The 13,339-nt window shown below is 42.8% G+C and overlaps 1 protein-coding gene and 1 pseudogene across 1 annotated transcript in view; one reads left to right on the forward strand and one right to left on the reverse strand.

Annotated features, from left to right (window-relative positions):
* LOC130298011 (oocyte zinc finger protein XlCOF7.1-like) overlaps positions 1–13,339 on the reverse strand; it is an 89,991-nt gene that overhangs the window by 24,101 nt on the left and 52,551 nt on the right. The gene's annotated exons all lie outside the window — the stretch shown is intronic.
* The window catches only part of LOC130298016 (oocyte zinc finger protein XlCOF6-like), a 45,805-nt pseudogene that overhangs the window by 5,832 nt on the left and 26,634 nt on the right, over positions 1–13,339 (forward strand).

Below are 13,339 nucleotides of genomic sequence, written 5' to 3' on the forward strand. Positions count from 1 at the left end.
ACTGCTGGGACATTATACAGTAATGGAGGGGTCTGGTGATGACTGGAGAGGTGACACTGCTGGGACATTATACAGTAATGGAGGGGTCTGGTGATGACTGGAGAGGTGACACTGCTGGGACATTATACAGTAATGGAGGGGTCTGGTGATGACTGGAGAGGTGACACTGCTGGGACATTATACAGTAATGGAGGGGTCTGGTGATGACTGGAGAGGTGACACTGCTGGGAATGCTGGGACATTATACAGTAATGGAGGGGTCTGGTGATGACTGGAGAGGTGACACTGCTGGGAATGCTGGGACATTATACAGTAACACCACTGGAGGGGTCGGGGTGATGACTGTATCATTGTGTGTCAGGTTCCTATAAGGTGTCAGGACGTGGCGGTCTATTTCTCCATGGAGGAGTGGGAGTATGTAGAAGGACACAAGGATCAGTACAAGGATCAGGTCATGATGGAGGATCAGCAGCCCCTCACATCACCAGGTAATAGACATGACTATATACACACGTCCTCTCATTATTTGTATGTAAAGAATGAATTCAGTCTCTGTATGTGTTCCCTACAGTCAGATCCAGTAAGAGAACAGCACCAGAGAGGTGTCCCCGTCCTCTTCTTCCACAGGATGATCAGGTAGATGGAGATATTCCCTATGATCTGTAGAAGGGCTGTGAAGCTCTTGTGGTCAGTCCCCTCACCCTCCATGACTCCTCATCTCCTGCTCATCTATAACATCCCACGTGACTTCTCCTACTGTCTGATGACTTTTACAATATTTCTTTCACATCTTATGAATCAGGGAGAAGATCCGAACAATATTAATGCTCCAGAGACAGATGTGAGCGGTGATGAGCAGTATAAGGAGGACATTCATACAGAGAAAGATCTGATCTATATTAATGCTGCAGACATAAATGAAGAAGAAGAGACAGATGTGAGCAGTGATGAGCAGTATAAGGAGGACATTTCTACAGGGAAAGATCTGATCTATATTAAAGCTACAGACATAAAGGAAGAAGAAGAGACAGATGTGAGCGGTGTTGAGCAGTATAAGGAGTACATTCCTTCAGGTAACCACCCAGGTGAGTAGTAACCACTAAATGCAGAGAACAGTCACAGATTCTTCTTGGTCACTGGCTGCAGTTATTTTGGGTGGAAGTAGTGATGTAACTAGAGGGTTTTTTTTTTGGGCTCCAAGGCAAATCTTAGACCACAGGCCCTTCTGTGCGCTCTTACTATAGATTCTACACCTTTTATGCCCCCACACTATTACTGTGCCCCCCAGACTGTTCTGCATCTTCTGTTCACCCCCCCCCACACCCGGATCCCCAGAGGAGCCCCCCCCCCCTTCTCTGTCAGGCCCAGTCGCACCCCCTGCAGCCATGATCATTACACCCCTGGATGGAAACATTGCTGCTCAGTAGAGACTGGGAGGAAGAGACCTCGATGCCGGACGATCAGTCATAGACCCTATGGGAAGGACAGTTCAGCTAAAGCCATGTCAGCAAAGTGAATGTACAGGATATGAAGCTTGAAAATAAGAACAAGTCTAAGCAGTTTAGGCTTCTGGTCGGTAGAGTCTAGTCATGTGATCAGGTTGGTCTCATTAGGTGAACTGCAGTGATCAGACTCCACCTCTCTCTCTCTGCAAAGTCAGAAGAATCATGGGAAATGTAGGCAGGATGGGAAAACCATTTATGTTCTATGGCTTAAAGGGGTACTTCGAAGGGGGGGGGGGGAAGTAAAAATCAACTGATGACAGAAAGTTATACAGTTCTGTAAATTATTTTAATTTAAAAATCTTAGCCCTTCCAGTACTTATCAGCTGTTGTATGCTTCAGAGGAAGTTGTGTAGTTCTTTCTGTCTGACCACAGTGCTCTCTGCTGACACCTCTGTCCATGTCAGGAACTGTCCAGAGCAGGAGAGGTTTGCTATGGGGATTTGTTCCTACTCTAGACAGTTCCTGACTGGACAGAAGTGTCAGCAGAGATAAGTACTGGAAGGGTTAAATATACACTGCAGGGAGCTAAGTGGAGCTGATCGGGATCATTACGGGAAAATCGCGATGTCCCGATCAGCTGAGAGGATGGTGGGAGGGCCCTTAGCTGCCTCCTCCCCATCCGATTGGTTCTTCAAGGCTCCAGTCCACCATGTCAGGCTGGAGTAATGGAGTACTGATAACACTGATCAATGCTATGCTGCAGTATTGTTCAGTGTATGTAATCAAGGATTGTATGTAATAGTCCCCTTTGATTTAACCCCTTCCCTACTAGAAGTTTGAATCACCCCCTTTTCCCATCTAACAAATATTAAACATATGTGGTATTGTCACATGTGTAAATGTCCGAACTATAAAAATTTTACGTTATTTAAACCGCACGGTCAAAATACCAAAGTCCAGAATTGCGTAGATTTGGTCACTTTGTACACCCTAAAAAAATTTATAAAAAGTGATCAAAAAGTCTCATAGAAAAATGGTACACATAAAAACTTCAGATCACAGTGTAAAAAATTACCCTCACACATCCCTGTATACGGAAAAATAATACAGTTATAGGGGTCAGAAGAAAACAATTTTTTTAACCCCTTCCCGCAGAAAGACTTATATAAAGGGTTGGATGCGCGAACTAGCTGCATAACCTGACGTTTATCTAAGTCATTCAGTTAACCTGGCGATGCGCGGCATCACACAGGTTAACAGGCAAAAGTCCCGCTGATACCGGCGGGAGACAACTTCTGCAATCCCCCCAGGACCATCTGTGATTGGTCCTGGTCAGCGATCACTGTGATTGGTCCCTGTGGGGGGGTGAAAGTACAGATCCCCCCCCCCTCCTGCCCCTAGAAGTCCAGGCAGAGCGGGGGAAGATGACCCTGAGAGCTGTGGGGGGCAATGAGGCGGTAGGAATGGGGTGGTAGGAACGATGGCACATACCTGAGGACCGGCACAGGCAGCGGGGACCAGCGGCAGGCAAGTGGAGGAGGCAGCGTCGGCGTTAGCATCGGAGGCAGCAGTGAAGATCGCTGTAAAGTGATCTTCACTGCTGCTTCTAGCCTTTGGCTGTCCGGGCATGCTGGGAGTTGTAGTTTTTCAACATCTGGAGGGCCACAGTTTTTAGACCACTGTGCAGTGGTCTCCAATCTGTGCTCTTCCAGATGTTGCAAAACTACAACTCTCAGCATGCCCAGACAGTCCAGGCATGCTGGGAGTTGTAGTTCAGCAACATCTGGCCCTTTAGATGTTGCCAAACTACAACACCCAGCATGCCTGGGTAGTCTGAGCAGGCTTGGAGTTGAAGTTTTCAACATCTGGAGGGCTACACTTTGGACACCACTACACAGTGGTCTCCAAACTGTTCTCCTCTAGTTGTTGCATAACTACAACTCCCAACATGCCCTTCGGCTGTCTGGGCATGCTGAGAGTTGTAATTTTGCAACAACGGGAGGCACACGGGTTGGAAAACACTGTCTGTTTCATGACTCCCAGCATTCACTGACAGACCATGCATTCTGGGAGTTGTAGTTTTGCAACAGCTGGAGGCACACGGGTTGGGAAACACTGAGTTAAGTAACAAACTGTGTTTTGCAACCAGTGTGCCTCCAGCTATTGCATAACTACAACCCCCAGCATGCACAGAAAGCCAAAGGGCATGCTGTGAGTTGTAGTTTTGCAACAGCTGGAGGAGGTTTGCCCCCTTCCCCCATATGAATGTACAGGGTGCATTCACACGGGCGGGTTTACAGCGAGTTTCTCACTGCAAGGTTGAGATGCAGCAAATTTTCCGCTGCAGCTCAAAATCCCAGCGGGAAACTCACGGTGAACCCCCACCTGTGTGAATATACCCTAAAAACACTACACAAAATAAAAAGTAAAACACTACATATACAAATTTAGCCCCACCCCCCACCCGCAATTAAAATGAAAAACATCTCTTACGGCACTGTTTCCAAAACGGAGCCTCCAGCTGTTGCAAAACAACTCCCAGTATTGCCAGACATTGACTGTCCAGGCATGCTGGGAGTTTAGCAACAGCTGGAGGCACCCTGTTTGGGAATCACTGGCGTAGAATAACCCTATGACCAAATCCCTAATTTAGGCCCCAAATGCGCATGGTGCTCTCTCACTTCGGAGCCCTGTTGTATTTCAAGGCAACAGTTTAGGGCCACATATGGGGTATTTCTGTACTTGGGAGAAATTGAGTTACAAATTTTGGGGGCTTTTTCTCCTTTTATCCCTTAATAACCAAAAAAGAGGGGCGCAAAATACTGACCTATGGTCCAACCTTGTCTCTGGCATACAGAGAAAAACAAATAATACCCAAGAAAATTGCACAGAGACACAAAGTAGTGAAAAAGTATATATAATCTTTATTAGTAGTGACTGATTTTAAAAACAGAATTTAAAAGGGACGACAGTGGACAGACTACTGAGGCGTCTGGATGAGGGAAAGAGACAAAACTGGGCTACAGAACATCAATAAAAAATGGGAGATAATAAAGTGACCCCCATCCGGGTGTATATACATGTAAAGGGTATAGGCTGTACAAAAGTATACTAGCAATTACATACCAACATATGTAAACATATACACTCAGAATGGCTGTATAGATGTAAATCCCGTATTGCACAATGCCCAGAGAAAAAAGTTTTTATGACCGCACCATGGAGTAACACAATGAGTAAAGTATACAATAATGAGAGTGATAAGCGGGTAAAAGGATAGAGAGTCCCAGGAACCGGGATAAGACATACACAAATGTTCAACAATCACCGGAATCCTGGAAAATATGACTCAAGTATGAATCACCCATCTCACATCACAAGAGCATACAGCGGACATCTTACCCTAAACCAGAACGCCACCCCTACAATGTTGTTTCGCAACAAGCTTCCTCAGGGAGTATATGGTATGAAAGGGAGGTAGATATTTATATACATGTGTAGCCAATAGGAATACAAAATACATACAAAGCAATCAGAGCACCTGAGAGGGGAATCCAATGTGGACCAGCGTCCGAACGCCATTGCAGTCATCACTGCGCATGTTCGGCGTGATGATGATGCAGTGCGTCCACTGCGTCACCACGCCGAAGACTCATAGCAGAGCTCCGTACTAACGGAAAGGTATGGGATGTGCGGCGAAATCTCGCGCATGCGTATCACGCTTAGACAGCACGTGACGGCCATCTTGGATGTGGGAAACGGAGCTGGCAGTATTATTGCAAACATCTTGGAAAACATACAGTAAATAGAAGTGAAGTGTGTGCGAAAACGTGAAAGAAAGCGGTGACATGCAAAAGGTGAGATGTGCAAATCCAAAGTGCCATACCGTGATTGTTGTACATAAGTGCAGTACATATATTGCAGTGACGACCAGATATAACAATATAGAGATATATAAGAAATATATCTATAAAAAGATATATATAAAAATAAGACCTATATGTGTATATAAAAATGTGTAACAAGTGCAAATATGTAAGTGAAATATGCGGATACATAGAAAAAACAAATGTGAATAAATATTAATCGATATGTGTGAACACATTAATGTGAAATGCAAAGGGCTCACTATAAAAATATATGTGAGGTGATAAGGGGTACATGTAGATTAATATACACCAATAAATTAATGTGAGCCACAAAGGACTCACTGGAGAGTATTCAGATGATGTGATAGAGGATACGTCTACTGACATATTTATATGAAATGTGAAAAATATACTGTATGCAAATATCGGTGAATTTTTAGGATGTTGGATAAAGCCAGCCATTTCTTGGACTGCTGCAAGGATAATTTCATAAGTTCGTATCTTCCATCGGATCCGGTTAGGGTGCCCTGAAGTAAAGAAAGGGAATAGAAAAAGAAGTGGTAGAGAGGAGAAGGGAAAAAAGAAAGCAAAAAGGAGAAAACAAGAAAGCACAGAGACAAGCAAAAGGAAAAACAAAAGAAGATAAATAAATAAAAACAAAAGAAAAAGGGAAGATTGGGGGGGAGGGGGGGGGAGGGGAAAAAGGGGGGGGAGGGGGGGGGGGGAAAGGGGGAGGGGGACCAGAAAAATAAATGAGAGCAAAAGAGAGAGAAAAAAGAAAAAGAAAAAGAAAGAGAAAAAAGGGGGGAAAACAAGGGCAAGAACAAAAAACAAAGAACAAAGATAAGACATAATGACTACAGAAGAACAAGTTAAAATTGATTAAAACCATATTAAAGTAGAAAAATTAAAACCGGACCAGCTGGCAATACCAAGGGAATAGAAACAAAATAAATCATGTACGTAGAAAGGGCGCAAAACTATTGTGCTCATTAAGCCCAAACGGGGTCACAGTTTTCAGGGTAAAAATCCACCTTGATTCCTTCTGTGCAAGAATTTGGCGCCAGTTACCACCCCTAGGGCCAACCAAGACCCTGTCTATGCCTCTTACCTTGAGGAGTTTGCTATCACATCCATTATGTTCTCGGAAATGGCGAGGTATTGTTTTCAAAGTAGATAGATCTTCAGTGTCTCTTGCAGCCTCAATCCCCAGGACATGTTCACGTACCCTTCTCCTCAGTTCTCTAGAGGTGAGACCAACATATATTAGGTGGCAGGGACAAGTGGCGTAATAAATTACACCAGATGTGCAACAATTGATGGTGTGTGTTATAGTAAACTTCTTTTCCCCAGAGGAATTAAAAAATTCTTCAGCTTTCTCTACATTCGGGCATGCTACACATCCCCCACAGGGCCTACAGCCCCATTTGGGACCCTTAGAGCCAAATAGGCCAGTGCTCTGTCTGCTTTTATGGTGGCTATGCACCAATAAATCTCTCAGATTCTTGGCTCGACGATATGTGATAGAGGGTTGGTTGGATAGATATGATTTTAAGACCGGATCCATTGTCAACACCGACCAATGTTTTCTAAGTGCCCGTTGTACTTGTCTCCACCTAGTGTTGTACATAGAAATGTACCTCACCTGTGTATCTGATTTCTGTCTCTTTCTCTGGGTCAGAAGAGTAGATCTTGAAGTGGATTTTGCTCTGTTGTATCCCCTTTGGATGTCAGCACTTCTATAACCACGTTCCTGGAAGCGGTCTTTAAGGTCCTTGGCTTGCTGTTCGAAGAACTCCTCATTAGAACATATTCTCCTCATTCTGAGGAATTGACCTATGGGAATATTGGAAATCAGTGACTTCGGATGGGAGGAAGATGCATGGAGCAACGAGTTAGTTGATGTTTTTTTGCGAAACACATTTGAGTGGATGAGTCCACTGTCATCCACGTTCAGGGACACGTCCAGAAAGTCAATGTTTTGTCTCCCATATTTATATGTCAATCTGATATTATAGATATTATCATTCAGATTGGACATAAAGATAGACAGCTCATCTGGAGTCCCATGCCACAAAAACAACACGTCGTCTATAAAACGTCCCCATAAGGATATCCTCTCAATTAGGGGTACCGGGTCGATCATAAAGATCCTCCTCTCCCACAACCCCAGAAAGAGGTTGGCATATGAGGGCGCACAAGCCGCCCCCATTGCCGTTCCCTGGAGTTGTAGGTAGAGGAGGTCCTTAAATAGAAAGAAGTTATGAGTAAGTGCATACTGTAATAAGTCCAGTATCAACTTACATAGGTCTGAATCCAGGTCCGTCATCGAGAGAAAGGTTCGTACCGCTTCCATGCCATCGGTGTGTCGAATGGATGTGTACAGAGATTCAATGTCACAAGTGACTATTAGGGTAGACTCATCCAGCTGTATACCATCCAGTCGCTTGAGGACATCTGTCGTATCCTTAAGATGTGAGGGGAGGGATTCCACAATCGGTTTCAAGTAATAGTCAATATACCTGCAAATCGGTTCAGTTAGAGAGTTATTACCAGACACAATCGGTCTCCCAGGGGGATTAACTAACTGTTTATGAACCTTAGGTAAGAGGTAAAGGGTCGCAATCATGGGATGGGTTGGTAACAAACTTTCCACTTGTTTCCTGCTTAAGACCCCATTCGTACAAGCCTCATCCAGGATACAAAAAAGATCCTCCTTGTATTTAGTTAATGGATTAAAAGTTAGGCGCTTGTAACACACACCATCTTTTAATTGTCGCAATGCCTCCTTCTCATAAAGGGACCTGGGCCAGAGAACGACATTTCCCCCTTTATCAGAGGGTTTGATGACAATGTCGTCCATTCTGCCCAGGTCCCTTAACCCCTTAAGGACTCAGGGTTTTTCCGTTTTTGCACTTTCGTTTTTTCCTCCTTACCTTTTAAAAATCATAACCCTTTCAATTTTCCACCTAAAAATCCATATTATGGCTTATTTTTTGCGTCGTCAATTCTACTTTGCAGTGACATTAGTCATTTTACCCAAAAATGCACGGCGAAACGGAAAAAAAAATCATTGTGCGACAAAATCGAAAAAAAAACGCCATTTTGTAACTTTTGGGGGCTTTCGTTTCTACGCAGTGCATATTTCGGTAAAAATTACACCTTATCTTTATTCTGTAGGTCCATACGGTTAAAATGATACCCTACTTATATAGGTTTGATTTTGTCGCACTTCTGGAAAAAATCATAACTACATGCAGGAAAATTTATACGTTTAAAAATTTCATCTTCTGACCCCTATAACTTTTTTATTTTTCCACGTATGGGGTGGTATGAGGACTCATTTTTTGCGCCGTGATCTGAAGTTTTTATCGGTATGATTTTTGTTTTGATCGGACTTTTTGATCACTTTTTATTCATTTTTTAATGATATAAAAAGTGACCAAAATACGCTTTTTTGGACTTTGGAATTTTTTTGCACGTACGCCATTGACCGTACAGCTTAATTAATGATATATTTTTATAGTTCGGACATTTACGCACGCGGCGATACCACATATGTTTATTTTTTATTTTTTTTACACTGTTTTATTTTTTTTATGGGAAAAGGGGGGTGATTCAAACTTTTATTAGGGAAGGGGTTAAATGACCTTTATTAACACTTTTTTTTTAAATTTTTTTTGCAGTGTTATAGGTCCCATAGGGACCTATAACACTGCACACACTGATCTCTAATGCTGATCACTGGCGTGCATTAACACGCCTGTGATCAGCATTATCGGCGCTTGACTGCTCCTGCCTGGATCTCAGGCACGGAGCAGTCATTCGTCGATCGGACACCGGGGAGGCAGGTAAGAGCCCTCCCGGTGTCCGATCAGCTGTTCGGGACGCCGCGATTTCACCGCGGCGGTCCCGAACAGCCCGACTGAGCAGCCGGGTCACTTTCACTTTCACTTTAGAAGCGGCGGTCAGCTTTGACCGCCGCTTCTAAAGGGTTAATACCGCACATCGCCGCGATCGGCGATGTGTGGTATTAGCCGCGGGTCCCGGCCGTTGATTAGCGCCGGGACCGACGCGATATGATGCGGGATCGCGGCGCGATCCCGCTTCATATCGCGGGAGCCGGCGCAGGACGTAAATATACGTCCTGCGTCGTTAAGGGGTTAATGCTTGACGTTGTTTAAACGTCAGATTGTCATGTGCTTTTGTAAAGGGGATTTTTTCAAACTCCGCTGAAACTAATTGTACAAAGATGTCTATATTAGGATATTGAGACAGTTGGGGGAATGATCTGGATGGTAATAGTAAGTTTTTTGGGAACTTACCTGTAGCTGTGTCATCCTGTTCTTCCAAAAGTGAATTAAGTGCATCAATTGCTTCGATCTCATCAGCGGTGTGAAGTTGGGCTCCCATTTGGGATGAATGAAATATCTTTTTAAACATCAACTTTCTCGCGAACAGATGTAAGTCCTTTACTGCTGTAAAGCAATCAAAGGAGGATGCCGGTGAAAAGGTTAGACCTAAAGATAAAACCTCTTCCTGTTCTTTAGTAAGTACAGTTTGAGACAAATTAATTACCTTCCGATTGTGGGTGGTACTTCTAGTCCTTGCCCCATCACTGCGTGTATCAATTGTACGTGATCTGTTCCGCTGGTAGTTTCTCCTGGTGTCCCGTCTAGGGCTCCTATCAGTGGTTCTGGAGGAGGTAGTGGATTCTGTTCCAGTAGACCTCGCTGATGAGACAGAAGGAGAGCGTACACGTCGTTCGACACTAGATTGTTTCCATTTGTATATCCTGTTATTGACAGCGTCATTCAAATCTCTCTGGAATTTTTTGGATTTAGTTAGTTTAATCTGCTTCTCCCACATCTTAGCCGTTTCTTCTAACTCTTGTTTAAAAGTAGAAAATTCTTCATTAGAAACCATTTTTTTAATATCACTCTCAACCTTTTCGATCTGTGTGCTCAATTCCATCAAGGTCTTGGTATTATACTCCATGATGGTAATCATAAATATTTTGGAACAGGTATTACAAGCCTCTTCCCATTTTTTGACACATTCCTCATTATCAAGGCTAAAAGAAGGATAAGTCTGAACTCTCAAGCCCCTCGGGATCAAAGATTTGGTCACATAGTTATCCAACGATGCCCGATTCCACCATACCTTCATCTGACGGTGGAGAAGATTACGCAATGAAAGCTTGAGTTCCCTTAAATTGCACTGGTCCGCTCCTAAACTGTCCACTGTCGTTCCGGAGAATAAAAGATTAGCTTGCTCCAACCAGGAGACTTCTCTGGCCCGAAAATCCATGACAGGATAATCCTTCTGCAAAAATACAGGAAAAATATATAATAACCAAAAAAGAGGGGCGCAAAATACTGACCTATGGTCCAACCTTGTCTCTGGCATACAGAGAAAAACAAATAAATTGAGTTACAAATTTTGGGGGCTTTTTCTCCTTTTATCCCTTATGAAAAGGTAAAGTTGGGGTCTATTCCAGCATGTTATTGTAAAAAATTTATTTTTTACACTAATTTGCTGGTGTTGCCCCATACTTTTCATTTTCACAAAAGGTAAAAGGAAAAAAAGACCCCCAAAATATGTAACGCAATTTCTCCTGAGTACGGAAATACCCCATATGTGGCCCTAAACTGTTGCCTTGAAATACAACAGGGCTCCGAAGTGAGAGAGCACCATGCGCATTTGGGGCCTAAATTAGGGATTTGGTCATAGGGTTATTCTACGCCAGTGATTCCCAAACAGGGTGCCTCCAGCTGTAAATACAAAAAAAACAAAAAACTAATTTGACCCCATTTTGGAAACAACACCACTCAAGGAACGTAACAAGGGGTATAGTGAGGCTTAAAGGGGTATTCCAGGCAAAAACTTTTTTTTTATATATCAACTGGCTCCGGAAAGTTAAACAGATTTGTAAATTACTTCTATTAAAAAATCTTAATCCTTCCAATAGTTATTAGCTTCTGAAGTTGAGTTGTTGTTTTCTGTCTAACTGCTCTCTGATGACTCACGTCCCGGGAGCTGTGCAGTTCCTATGGGGATATTCTCCCATCATGCACAGCTCCCGGGACGTGACATCATCATTGAGCAGTTAGACAGAAAACTTCAGAAGCTAATAACTATTGGAAGGATTAAGATTTCTTAATAGAAGTAATTTACAAATCTGTTTAACTTTCCGGAGCCAGTTGATATATAAAAAGGTTTTGCCTGGAATATCCTTTTAACAACCCACAGGTGTTTGAAGAATTTTCGTTAAAAGTTGGACGTGAAAATGAAAAATTTTTTTTTTTCACTAAAATGCTGGTGTTATCCCAAATTTTTCATTTTCTCAAGGGGTAGTAGGAAAAAAGCCCCCCATAATTTGTAACACCATTTCTTCTGAGTAAGGAAATACCCCATATGTGGATATAAAGTGCTCTGCGGGCGAACTACAATGCTCAGAAGAGAAGGAGCGCCATTGGGATTTTGGAGTGAGAATTTGGCTGGAATTGAAGGCCACATGTGTTTACAAAGCCCCCATGGTGCCAGAACAATGCCCCCCCCCCCCACATGTGACCCTATTTTGGAAACTGCAACAAGGGGTACAGTGAGCATTTACACCCCACAGGTGTCTGACAGATTTTTGGAACAGTGGTCCGTGAAAATGAAAAATTTAATTTTTCATTTGCACAGCCCACTGTTCCAAAAGTCTGTCAAATGCCAGTGGGGTGTAAATGCTCACTGCATCCCTTATTACATTCAGTGAGGGGTGTAGTTTCCAAAATGGGGTCACATGTGGGGGGCTTTGTAAACACACATGGCCCCCTACTTCCATTCCAAACAAATTCTCTCTCCAAAATCCCAATGGCGCTCCTTCTCTTCTGAGCATTGTAGTTCGCCCGCAGAGCACTTTACATCCACACATGGGGTATTTACATACTCAGAAGAACTGGGGTTACAAATTTGGATGGGCATTTTCTCCTATTACCTCTTGTAAAAATTGTAAATTTCGGAAAAAAAACTGCATTTTAGTGAAATATTATTTTTTTTATTTACACATCCGACTTCAAAGAAAAGTCGTCAAACACTTTTAAGGCTCACTGTACCCCTTGTTAAGTGCCTTTAGGGGTGTAGTTTCCAAAATGGTATGCCATGTGTTTTTTTTTGTTTGTTTTTTTTGCTGTTATGGCACCATAGGGGCTTCCTAAATGCGACGTGCCACCCAAAAACCATTTCAGAAAAAATTGCTTTAAAAAAGCCAAATGGTGCTCCTTCTCTTCTGAGCATTGTAGTGCTCCCGCAGTGCACTTGACGTCCACACATGAGGTATTTCCATACTCAGAAGAGATGGGGTTACAAATTTTGGGGGGGCATTTTCTCCTATCACCTCTTGCAAAAATGGTAAATTTGGGGAAAAAAACTGCATTTTAGTGAAAAAAAAAGTCAATTTACACATGCGACTTTAACGGAAAGTGGGGTGTTAAGACTCACTGTACCCCTTGTACATGCCTTGAGGGGTATAGTTTCCAAAATAGTGTGCCATGTGTTTTTTATTTTTTTTATTTGCTGTTCTGGTATGATAGGGGCTTCCTAATTGTGACATGCCCCTCAAAAAAACATTTAAGCAAAATTCACACTCCAAAATCCCATTGTTGCTCCTTCGCTTATGAGCCCTCTAGTGCATCCACAGAGCACGTTATGTTCACATATGATGTTTTTCCTACTCGAGAGAAATTGGGTTACACACTTTAGGAAGATTTCTCTCCTTTTACCCCTTGAAAAATTCGAAAACTGGGTCTACAAGAACATGCGAGGGTAAAAAATGAAGATTTAGAATTTTCTCCTTTACTTTGCTGCTATTCCTAAAGGGTTAACACACTTTCTGAATGTCATTTTGAATACTTTGGGGGTGCAGTTTCTATAATGGGGTCATTTGTGGGGTATTTCTAATATGAAGGCCTTTCAAATCCACTTCAAACCTGAACTGGTTCTTGAAAAATTCCAATTTAGAAAATTTTGTGAAAAGTT

The sequence above is a fragment of the Hyla sarda genome, assembly GCF_029499605.1.
Source record: "Hyla sarda isolate aHylSar1 chromosome 1 unlocalized genomic scaffold, aHylSar1.hap1 SUPER_1_unloc_16, whole genome shotgun sequence".
In the NCBI taxonomy this organism is placed as follows: Eukaryota; Metazoa; Chordata; class Amphibia; order Anura; family Hylidae; genus Hyla; species Hyla sarda.